At 46.1% G+C, this 12,358-nt stretch overlaps 1 protein-coding gene across 12 annotated transcripts in view; it reads right to left on the bottom strand.

Moving 5' to 3' along the window:
* The window catches only part of ARNTL (aryl hydrocarbon receptor nuclear translocator like), a 101,444-nt gene that overhangs the window by 66,683 nt on the left and 22,403 nt on the right, over window positions 1-12,358 (bottom strand). For 11 of the 12 annotated variants that reach the window (XM_038569070.1, XM_038569067.1, XM_038569069.1 and 8 more), the window contains exon 2: window positions 2,861-2,933. The exons of the other annotated variant lie outside the window; for it this stretch is intronic. The gene's annotated coding sequence lies outside the window, so the exon portion shown is untranslated. The remainder of the gene's footprint in view (window positions 1-2,860; window positions 2,934-12,358) is intronic. 12 annotated transcript variants of the gene reach the window in all.

Raw genomic sequence — 12,358 nt, 5'->3', positions numbered from 1 at the left:
AGAGCATTATCATGCCTGCCTGACCTTACATTATACATCTCACATATTTATTGTCTCCCCTACTGAAATTTCCTCATGAGGACAGCGAATTTGTCCTGTGTCAGCTCCACAGTCACAGTGTCAAGAGCAGCACCTGGCACACAGAGGTGAAGCACCTTGTCCAAACCTTTCTAGCTCATTAGAAACAACGAATATTTACTGAGTACATCCTCCATGGTAAGACCATGCTAGAAGCCGAGGGACTGGTGGTAAACAAGACAAAATAGGACCCTGCTCTTGGAGCTTAAAGTTGGAGGTAAGCAGAGAGAAATACCAAATATTTCAACAAAAAGTAGACGATAATTGCCATTGTGCTAGGACTGGGATCTGACGGTCATGACTTCCAGTGCTATTTCCTTTCCAAACCCAAGACTGTCACCTTCTCCAACTAATGGAAAATTTTACCTGGGGAAAACAGTTAAAGTATTTGAGGTTTGGTCTTGTTTCTTCCAGAGAGATCCCACGCTTCCTCCACCCTTTCAACAGACTCATAAAAAGTAGAAACACCCGCTAGAGGCTCTGAATATTTAACCTGTACAGCTCAATCTGTCTCTAGTCCTTCTACATGCGTAGGAGGAGATATCCCAGACTTAGGTGAGAGAAAACAGGGAGCAGTATCAATCAGGGGTCAGATCTAGGTTCCAATCACTTATGACCTTGGGCAGGTTACTCAACCTCTTTATGATAGGATTTCCTCACTGCTGAAGTGGGAATACTAATTCCCCGTGTTGGAGGTTGTTGCAGAGATGACATAAAATGACACCTACAGAGCACCCAGCACCGTGCCTGGTACATAGTGAGGGTTCAATAAATGGTGGCCCTAACCAGTTATACCTGTTGCTTTTATGAGCAGATCTCAAATGGCTATATTCACACAAATCAAGCCAAAAACAACGCAGAATTCAGACTGAAGAATGTATACTCAAAATAGAGCACAAATTGACATCTGGTTGGATGACCTGAGGAATTATCTCGAAGTCCCATATGTGGGAAGACTCAGCAGTAAGAAGCCTCATTTCAGTTTCTTGGTCTCTACCTTCTTTTCTCCCTCAATTTAGACAAATGCAACCATTTCCCCAACAAATCACATCTTGTCTTATGGCAAGAGTCCAGACATGGGCTGGATTCCGTGGTACAAGTTGTGGCAGAGCCAGGAGCACCACACCTTAAAAGGAACATAAGAACACAATCACAAGCCCAATGTACACACAAACCCCCAAACAAAGCTTGGCTGTGGAGAAGGAAATGAGAACTGGTCGCAGCATGCTGTGCCTGCCTCAAAGCCAAAGAAAAGGTAACTGTGACATGCAAATGTCCAAATTGCATGTGTATCTCCCTTCTTTTACCACCCAAACTTTCTCTGAGTGGTCCATTTCACTAATGTTTCTGATTCTTGATTCCTCATTTATGTCCATCCCTGTGCGGCCTGGAACCCTCATCCTTATCCTCCTCTTGTGGCATCACGTTCCTGTGACCAACTGGTCGCCAATTCAGCAGCCTTCCTTCAAGTCCCTTATCCATAGTCTCTGCTGTCCCCTTCTCTTCCCTTCATGGGACTCTCCCCTCCTCCACCTCGGGTTCTCTTCCCTTCATCTTCCACCCAGAGCTATGCACACTCCCCAAAGCGCAGCTCTCTGTTCATCCTGCGGAGAACTTATTTCATCCTGTGGCTTCCCTTCAGCATCTCTGGGACCAAACCTTCTCAGTCCAGGCTTCAGCCCCGCATTTCCAATTGTCTCCTGGACATTTCTTATGGTTGACCCACGGTCATCCCAAATTTAGTGTAAAACCAGATGCATCAAGCATCAACCCCTCTCCGTCTCCAGTCTCCACATTTGTTGATGGTACCACTGAGAACTATCAAACTTTCATTTTCTTTGGCTCCTGTCTTTAAAGTCTAAAAAGACTATAAATCTTATGGTTCCCCCTTTGCAATGTCTCTTCTCTTGGTCCTTTGCTCCCATATTAACCACTGTTAACCACACAATGTCACACATGCATTGGGGCTCCTTGGAACAGGCCTCATGCCTCCTCTGTCTAGCTATCAGATGAAAGGTCTTAGCATATCATTTTTGCCATTTCACTTCTTTGCCCAAAATAACCTCAATGGCTTGCCATTGCCTCCAGGACAAAGTCCAAGTGCCTTAGCCTGACATTCAGGGTCTAGAGAAGGAGTCTGAAAACTGGAGCCTACAGACCAAATCCTATCTACCACCTGTTCTTGTAAATAAAGCTTTTCTGGGATCCAGCCACACCCATTCATTCATGGATTATCTGTGGCTGCTTTCATGCTACGACAGCAGAGCTGAGTAGCTGTGACAGAGACCACATGGCCTATGAAGCCAAAAATATTTACCACCTGACCCTTTACAGGAAAAGTTTGCTGAGCCTGGCCTAAAATAATCATATCCTGCCAAAGTTCTTGCCCATGACTCCTCTGGATGACGCTCTTGCTCCTGTGCGTCTGCTGCTGAGCCCACTTTCTTTGTATCTTACACCCAACTTCTCAAGCCCAAGAAGCTTATTTCACTCCTCTCTGGACTTTTCCTTCAAAACACAAAGCCCCAGCCCTCCATGAGGCCAGCTGTGTCCATCCCTTCTGCCCCTGGATGTCCCTCTTCTGGCCTCCCTCTCTGCATCTTTCACAGAAACAGTGAAGTTTTACTTCTCTCGTGGGTCCTTTCCACCTATACTACAGGCTTCTCTAGAGTCTAGGCTTCGTAACCTCCACAGAGACGTGCCAGCGATAACTTCCTTGCTGTTCATTCCAAATACTGATCCTCAATAGCATAATTTGGAAGAAGGCATCAAACAAACTTACCAGTGAAGGCCTAGGATTCCACATTTGAAAACTTAACTTTGGATCCAAAAGTGTGTACTCTAACCAGCACCACCTAAAAGCCAACGAAATAAGAGTTTAGCCTTAAGACAGAATACTTACACATGGTCTTTCCATTTACAACCCCCAGTAAGTTTTGATTTACCATCCTTTCAGGATGCCCAATGCTATTACTTTGCCTAGAAAATCCTGCTCATCTTTCAAATCCCGGCAAGCCAGGCACCTCCTCCTCTCAGTTCCCATGGAACTCTGGTGAGACATTTATGGTAACACATTACACATGGGAACATAATTTCTTATTTAGGAATGGGGGGGGGGGGGTCGCTAGAGTATAGGCTTTTCAAGAGAAGAGACCTATTAAAGTTACCCCTTTTCTTATTCCAAGAACACTGTATTTAGGCAGTCCTCAAGAAATATTGGTAAAATGGGTAGAAAAATAACTTAGTTCACATGTTGAAAATTCTGCTAGGCCACAATTTTCCCTAGACAAATACATGCCTCAATCCCACTGCTTTTAATAAGCAATGTTTTAACAGGAAGGATTAATGAGATTAATCTGCTAAATGCACACCTTTGGAATGGCACTCCCCTGGGCAGAGAGCTTTCAGAGGCTCCCAGAATCTAAAAAGCAAGCCCAACTCCGTGAGCAGGCTGCCAGGCCTGCACCAACTGGCTCAGTCCGAGTCCACAGCCTCAGCTCACATGGCCTCCCCCACTGACCTCACAACCCAGACAAACACAGCTAATAGCAGGTCCCTTCCCTCTCTGCATTCCCTCCAGCTGGATGTGTTTTTCCCCTTCTTCTCTTATTTCCTATTGAAATGCCATCCATTTCCAACATTGTATCCCAGATCAAGTGCATGATGGAGCCATCAAGTTTTTTTTCTCCTCTGATGGTAAAATGCACATGACATAAAATTTATGATCTTAACCATTTTCAGGTATACAGCTCAGTGGTATTACGTACATTCATGTTGTTGTGTAACCGTCACCACCATTCATCTCCAGAACTCTTTTCCATGAAACTGAAACTCTATACCCATGAAACAATGAACTCCACTCCCTCCCTTCCCCGCCACAAGTCTCTGAAACCCAGTAAGTTTTTGTGGAATGCATAAATGATGAATGAAGACATGAATGAATGTGACCTCAACCTTCCCCACAAAAGCCAGAAGTGCTGTCCCCCTTCTACTAGACTCCCACTGCACGGTCTTCATCTTCCCTGAGTTATTTCAATCTTAAATGATCTGTTTTGCATAACTGTATTCTTCAGTGGAGGAAACTGACTTATTTGAAAGGTTAAGCTTGGGTCTAAAAGCCTGCCGTTGGTCTGTCCTCCATGTTGCCAGATCCAATGAGCAAGTCTCGGACCTTGTCTCAGTCTTTGATACTCATACACCATTCCCGCTTGTTTGAGGACTCTTCACTTGGCTTCCAGGTTAGCACTCTTGGTTTTCCACCCACTTCATTAGCTCTTCTTTCCCTTTGCTGGTTCTTCCTTATCTCCCCACCTCTTAATGTCAGAGGGACCCAGGGCTCAGGCCTTGTTCTCATCTCTTCTCTGTATACCCTCAGTCACCCTTGCCTCCCACCCCAGTGGTCTCACCTAGTGTCTGGGATTCATATGTCATTTGTATGCTGAGGATGCTCAGATTTCTCTCCAAGCCTGGAACTCTCCTCTCAACTCAAAGGCTAGTAGAATATATCCAACTGCCTGCTTCAAGTAAGATGCCAAGTAGACAGGAGCTCTGCGTAAGTCACATTCAATGCGTCAAACTGAACATGTCCAATGAGGAGCCCTGGCCTTCTCCCAGGCCTGCTCCTCCAAGCCGTCCTCATCTCAGCTTAAGACAATGCTCTTCCAGTCACCCAGGCCCAAAAGTTTAGAGTCATTCTCATCTCCTCTTACTCCATAGTCCAATCCTTGCAACATTGGTTTGTGCTTCAAAATATGACCAATTCTCACTCCCTCCACCATTGCCAACATAGATAATTGCAATGGCCTCCTAACAGGTATGCCCGCTTTGGCTCCTGGTGTCACTCCTCCCTCCATCCATGGTCTAGTCCTGGTTCAGGAGGGAAGTGGTCCCAACATAAGTCAGAACAGGTCATTTCTTTGCTTAAAATCCTGAAAAGCCTTCCTAGCAAGGGCAATACCAAAGGGATAAATGTTTCTAAAGTAGACCTGCAGGCCCAGGGGCAGGCTTGTGGGGAGGAGAGCTCTTCAGGTCAAGGTCCTCCTACCATCCATCTCTCAACTAGCAGTCCTGGCTGCAGCTCCTATTAGCTGAGTTCGTAAAGAAAGGAAACATTTTAAAGGAAGAAAAATACAATCAATCAGCTTCCTTTTCCAGTTAAGAAACCACAAAAAACCAACAACACTCACATTTCTCAAGAAGCAAATAAGATAAGTCAAGTCTGCCACCACTTAATAACTAGTTTCCAAAGATAAATCTAGCCTTTCAGGGGATAGTTATTACCCCCTTGGTGGCGGTGTTGGGGTGGGGGGTGATCCTCCTTAAGCCCCTCTTCTTCCTGCATCCTCCAGCTGGTCATCAAGCCCTGGTTGCCTGATTGTCTCTAGACTTTATCCCACTCATCCTCTTTACCAGGGCTGTGGCTGGAGACGAGGTCCAAAATGAAACAACTAAGGCTTTTAATTAGCTCAGCTGGGACGCCTGGATGGCTCAGCGGTTGGGCGTCTGCCTTTGGCTCAAGGATGATCCAAGGATCCGGGATCGAGTCCCACATCGGGCTCTCTGCAGGGAGCCTACTTCTCCCTCTGCCTGTGTCTCTGCCTCTCTCTCTCTCTCTCTCACTCTGTGTGTGTCTTTCATGAAAAAATGGATAAATCTTAAAAAAAAAATTAGTTCAGGTCTCATTCGCTCTCCTTGGAGCTCCAGCGACAACCTCCTAACTAGTCTCTCCACCTCTAGTCACTTACTTATTTCCAACCACAACCCCCAGACACAGTGTCTGAAATGATTTTAATAAAACCTAAATTTGATCAAGTCCCCTGCTTAAAATTCTCCAAAGAGTTCCTACATTGCTGTACTATAAATTCTTCAAAACATATTATAGTAGGCCATGATGAATATTCTTTTTTTTTATCTTCCATAGACACTTTTCTTCCACCTTCTTAAAAAGACCAAGAATACCCCCAATAAGGGTGGGCAAATGATCCAGCCCAGATTTGAGCATTCCACTCCCTGGCAACAGTGATTGGCCCCAAGGATAACCACAACACCCAACCTAAGCAAGTCAGATACTTTCTCTAGAACTGATACACAGATGTAGCCATATCACCACAACTGTTAAACTGGGGCTGTCAGCAGTGATGCCCCCAGGAGGAGGGTGGTCTGTCTGCAGGAGGAAACACTGATGCGAACATACAAAAACAGAAGACAGGCAGCTAAATGGACCCCTATTTAGCTCCCATTCCAGAACCTCTTCCTTTTTTGAACTCCTACAGCATCCTGCCCAGTTATGGAACCAAAAACGACCCACTTATGCGTCAACTAGTGGGGGTCTTGACAGGCCCATCACGGCATTACTAATACCTGTGTCTTTTCCCCACACTGCTTCTTCTGCCCAGAATACATTCTCCTTGGATTTTACATAGCAGCCAGATTTTGAGCTCTATGGAGCCTTCCCTGAAGGGCAGAACCATTAGTCCAGTCTTCCAGAAGTGCTCTAAAATGCCTGGAATATGCCCGCTCTATTGCACTTGGACGCCTCAAGGCCTTCCCAATCTTAGCTGGTTGTCCAAGCTAGAAGCCTCACACTCAACCTAGTCTCCTTGCACTTGCTTGTTGCCATGTGGACTCTCCTCTTCTTCCTCTCCACACCATGTCTACCATCACAGCACAGGACCGGGTTATCTATGACCTGGGCCTGGACAACAGCCTCCCGTGTCTCTGCCACTTCCCCCATCCCATTCCTCCACACCACCATCAAGCCCCCCAGCCACCTACCGAATCAAACCCCTGGGATTTTAAGGGCCCCCACAAACTGGCCCCAACCTATACTCTCTAGCTGCTCCCAACCACTTCCACTTCCAAGCAGATGGAGTGCAAGTAAGACTCCTGGACACTATGTATAAAGCAAACATAAGAAATGTCTGAAAGGGCAGAGTGAAGAAGGCAGACCTCAGGACTTGAGGAATGACACCATGGTGAGTTCCCAGAATTTTCTTTCTTTTTCCTTTCTTTACTTCATCTATCCCAGACTTGGAACTGAAGAAGCCAGCAACCTAAAAGTATAAAAGGTGCGCACATGCGCACGCACACACACACACACTTTTAAAAAGCCTGAACAAAAGCTTGTGCCCTCTAGCAAGACAGAAAACTTTTAGATAGTAAGCCCTCTATTATCGCCAAACACCAGAGAAAGCCTTATTTCACCTCCACCCATACCAGCAAAGTGCACATGGCATCTACAAAAATCCCTACAGTGAACAATCCACTTGAAGGTAGAAGACTGCCTTCTCCCCTAGACTAGGAACAGACAATGATGTCCACTCTGACCCATCATATTCAGCACGGTACTAGAGGTCCTGGGCAGCACAAAGGACAACAAAGAGAAATAAGGAACAGTACTGTTTTGCTCTCCAGTGAAAACAAAATCCCTAGCCAGTGTCCAGCACCTAGTAGGCATGCAACATCTGTTGCCATGACTCACACTCTGCTCTGTTTAAGATAGATTTTCTCCCCATTTATGCTCCCACTGCGATCACTGCCTATTAAAAAGTTCTAGCTTCTGCCTTGGCAGGTCATGATTGCCAAAGAAGGACCAGAGAAGCTGTTTCCATTCTCACTCCCAAACACACATATGCTCTTACATTGCAGGCAGCAGGGATTGGAAGTGGCTTCTATAGGCATCTCTCAGCCACCCAGGGGGAACATAAGACCCTTCCACATCAGTCCAAAGTAGCCCCAAGGCTTGGGCCAAAGACTCCAAATGGTGACGTGGGACCACTGCTTATGTTGCCTCATCCAGGTTCTGTGCTGGGAGGACCACAAGTGCCGTCCCTCTGTCTGAAAGCTCAGTTAGAATGTGATTTGGGGCACCTGGGGGGCTCAGTCTGTTAAGCGGCCAACTCTTGGATTCAGCTTAGGTCGTGACCTCAGGGTGATGGGATGGAGGAGCCCCACATGGGGCTCTGTGTTCAGCGAGGACTCTGCTGGAGATTCTCTCCCTTCCTCTCCTTCTGTCCCTCCCCCCTTCCTGTATACACACACTCTCTCTCGAAAATAAATAAACCTTAAAAAAAGAGAGAGAGAAACTGTGAATTGTCTGGCTGTGCTAAAGAAAGCACTAAGCAGGAGGAAAGCTTACTGTGAGATGGGTCAGGGCCCAGAGAACATTCAGGTATTCTTTTCCCAAAACCTTCCCCTCTTCTTACCTCTCTGGGGTGGGGGGTGGGGGGCAGGGAGAGTGAGATTAACAGTCATTAGGCAAAAGCCAAAAGCTCAGAAGAAGCCTGACTCCTCTCTTTGTCCCACAACCCTCAACCTAAGCCCACAGCAGACCTGTTGCTCCACGTCCAGGACAGATCTCAAATCTGGCCACTTCTTACCATTTCCCAACCACCACTTGGGACCTGGCTACTCCCACCACTCATCTGGACCAGCCCACCGGACTCGAACTGCCCTTCCCACAGTCAATTTTCAACACATTAGCCAGAGTGATCTTTTCAAGATGTAACTCAAATCACATCAGTCCTCTTTCAAGACTCTGCAATGTCCCTGGGCTGCCTTGTCACCCCCAGTGCAGCCACGTCCTGATAATGATGCCAATGGCCAGGCCCCCGTGACTTCCCTGCCCTGACTCTCGGCCACTCTCCTCCTCGTACTCCAGCCACCGTGGCCACCTTTTACCCTGCTGTTCCCATTCCCTAATGCTCCTCCCCCAGTTAGACACATGACTCACTTCTTTACTTCACTCACTATGGCAGACAGTCTGCTACAAGTTCACAAGAACCCATTTCCTTTTTCTTGGGGGCACACAGCTAGGCCATAGTTCCCAACAGCTTCCCTTGCACTTAGGAGCAAACACAGGACTGAGTTCTGGTCAACGGGTGGGTGAGATGATGGTTTCTTCCAGACTGCCCACAAGACCCTCTCTCTCACTCATCTTCAGCTTTATGGGAAGCAATCTGAGCACCTTGAAGAAGGCAGAGTCATAGGATATAATGAGGGTGGGTCCCTCTATAACCACAAGGAAGGAGCAGCCACACTGGAATCTTCCTAAGAAATAAAATTTTATTGTAAACTAAAAAATAAAGTTTCCTTGGGTTGATATACTGAGATTTGGGGCTTTGATCGCTACTTAACCTAACGGTTTGGTCTCCTTCCGAATGAGACCTTCTTTTGCTACTGTAAAATTCTCCCAATGCATCTTAGCCAACTTCTTCATTTTATTTTTCACCATAGTCTTTATTATCATATTGGATAATGTACATTTTATTTATTATTTCTTTCTCCATCTCTCCAATTTTAAATGTGAGCTGAAGGCAGGATATTCTTACTTTTTTCTTTGTTTGTTTCCTTTGCTGTATCCCCTGAGTCTAGAACAGTGCTTGCCATGTTGTAGACAATCACTTGTTGCTGAATGAATGAATAAATGAATGTATGAATGAAGTACCTGAGGCTCCAAGGTTGGGTGAGGCCCAACTCTGCCATTTATTAGGTGTGTGACCCGGGGCAAGCTACTCTATCTCTTTAATACTCATTTTCTTCATCTGTAAAATGGGAGAAGTAATAGTATTTTATTTGCAGAGACTGGGAATAATTGAGAATCCTTTAGTACAGGGCCTGGTAACAGCTCAGTTCCATAAATGCTAATTGCTGTTGTTATCAACTCAAGGCCAGAGGACAGGACTGGGTGTCAGGCCCTGGCAAGGCCATTGGTAGGAGTTGAAAGGATATGTACGTGCACAAACTCTTCTGGAAGAAATCGTGACAAACACCTAGGTAGTGAGATTTAAGAGCTGCCTAAAAGTTCTCAGTAAATTGCCAACGATCAGAAAAACATGACAACTGGTGTCAGGGGTGATGAAAAGTGTGTGCAGAGTCTGCAGAAAAGTGCTACTATGGAAAGAACACCACCCAAATGATGAGAGATCACTTTGTGCCTTTTAAGAAACAATTTTCACAGCAAAGCTCAAGAAAAGAGAGGCCTCTTGCATCATGGGGACAAGGTAATAAGGCTATAAAAATGGAACTCAAATAAACCACACACAGGGCCCACACGGGCCCAATTTTCCAGGAAAAACAGCGATTGCTACAGCATTCAGATAAGGGAGTCACACTTGGGCCTCAGCATTGCCAACAGCTTTCAAAAGTCATTAGGCTGCAGAAAAGCCCCTAGGTTTGCCAAATTAGCAGTGCTAGCTCTCACCTGCCCCTCTCTCATGCTCACCTCTTTCTACTGACACGAGGACACAGACAATGATACCTAATGCCTGTGCCTTCTTCACCATCTTCAAAACACAGAATTATCCGGAATGAATAGCACCTCGCAGTCTGCAGCATGGCTGCCCTCTCCAGAGGCCCTCCCGGCTGTCTCTGTGGCTCAGACCTGCTCTTACAGCTCACCTCCTGGAACTCCGCAGTGCTGGGCCTTGTTGACAAACCCCTTCCTTGAGGCTCTTTCTTCCTGTGGCCCCTCTTGGTTCTCAGCAAACTCCCCCATCCCCTACCCCTGCAGTCCCTCTATCTCCACTCTGGCCCCTCTTCTACCTGTGTACCCCTAATCCCTGGCACCCCAAACCTCTGGTTCTAATGTCCGTTCTTCCCCTCTATCAGAGGCAAGACAGCTTTGTGGTCAGAAGCAGAGATTCTGGAGCCAAATCAACTGGGCCTCATCTTGGCTCTCCAGCAGTACGATCTTGGGCAGCCAATAAACTACTTTATGTCTATTTCTTCATCTGTAAAACAGAGGCAGTGATAGTACCTCACTTGGGCCACTGTAGAGATTACATGAGTTAATATATAGGAAGTGCTTAGAACCATGCCTGGCATCTGATACACACCCAAAAACACCACAGCTTCAGCCAAACCCCAAACATATCCCCATGTCCTCCATCTCCTCCGTCAGCCTTTTAGCTTTGCCGGGAATGTCCCGTCCCCAACTCAGCCAGTCCTTGAAGGGCTGCGTAACACCCTTCCTGACCACCCCCCATCCCCCCTCCCCTCCCCAGGACATGGAATTCTCCCCTTTGCTAACAGGATGGGGCTGCCCACCCCAGGACCCTCTTCTTAGTCATCCTTGAAGGATCATCAGTTTTAGATGTGTCTTATCCTTCCCACTCCCAGTTCATGAGCTCCTCAGAAACAGGGTGCCTTGGGTTTTCTCTTCCCTCCATTTTTTTTTTTTTGGAGGTTTTATTTTTTATTTATTCATGAGTGACACACAGAGAGGCAGAGACACAGGCAGAGGGAGAAGAAGCAGGCTCCCTGCGGGGAACCTGATGTGGGCGGTACTCGATCCCAGGACCCTGGGATCACACCCTGAGCCAAAGGTAGATGCTCAACGGCTGAGTCACCCAGGTGCCCCCTTCCCCAATTTTTATTCCCGGCAACCTTATGCACTGCAAAGACTCAGCTGACATTTGCTGGATGAGGTTGAAACGGTCCACGTAATCATCAACCGGAGACTGAACCGGCAACAACAGAGCAGCGGGGCACAGGAAGCCTTCCTCACCACCCCGAAGCCACACGGATTCCAGGCTAAAAAGAGCGCTGGGAACCAAGTCAGTGACGCTGCTTTGTCAGTTTCATTCTGGTTGTTTCCTTGCGGCCAAACAAAAAGCCAAACCCTTTCAGCAAGTTTGCAACCTGCTTCCACTGCTAAGAGCACTTCCTGACAGGCTCATTCTGGCTTAAGGAGACCCGTTTTTTTGTTTTTCAAAAATCCCATTTACTTTTTCTTGTTTTAGGGCATTTCTTACGAACACTGTTAAGAAGAGATCACTGTTTATTTTATTCTACTGTTTTAATCAAAGCATCAAAGCTATAGGGATACAGAATTCCTCAATTTGAGCAGATAAATTAGTCCTTAAGAAAATGTACTGAAAAAAAAAAAAAGAAAGAAAATGTACTGGCTCACCTCCACACTTAGGAACAAATAAGTCATTTATTACTTGTAAATATGCAGTCGTTCATTTATGTCTCATTTCACGTTGCTGTTACCCCGCTTCTTCGTTCACGGAAAATACAACAAAAACATTCCTAGCATTCAAAGTAAATTTTAAATATATCCTCACAACATTTTTCTTGAAAAAAAGAAATCCTGATTCTCCGTTTGATCTTGGGCCATTGCCATTAGCTAGATAAATGCCAACCTAATAAAATGATTCTGGAAAACGCAAAGATGGCTAATGTAGCATTAGCTGAAAGAACAAAAATTAAAAGCAATCTAAATGCCCCATAACAAACTCAAGGCTTCTTGAAGGCACTTCCTTGAAAGAATATTATG

The sequence above is a fragment of the Canis lupus genome, chromosome 21, assembly GCF_011100685.1.
Source record: "Canis lupus familiaris isolate Mischka breed German Shepherd chromosome 21, alternate assembly UU_Cfam_GSD_1.0, whole genome shotgun sequence".
Classification (NCBI taxonomy): Eukaryota; Metazoa; Chordata; class Mammalia; order Carnivora; family Canidae; genus Canis; species Canis lupus.
The sequence above is the reverse complement of the archived record's forward strand: the minus strand, read 5'-3'. Positions and strand labels throughout refer to the sequence as shown.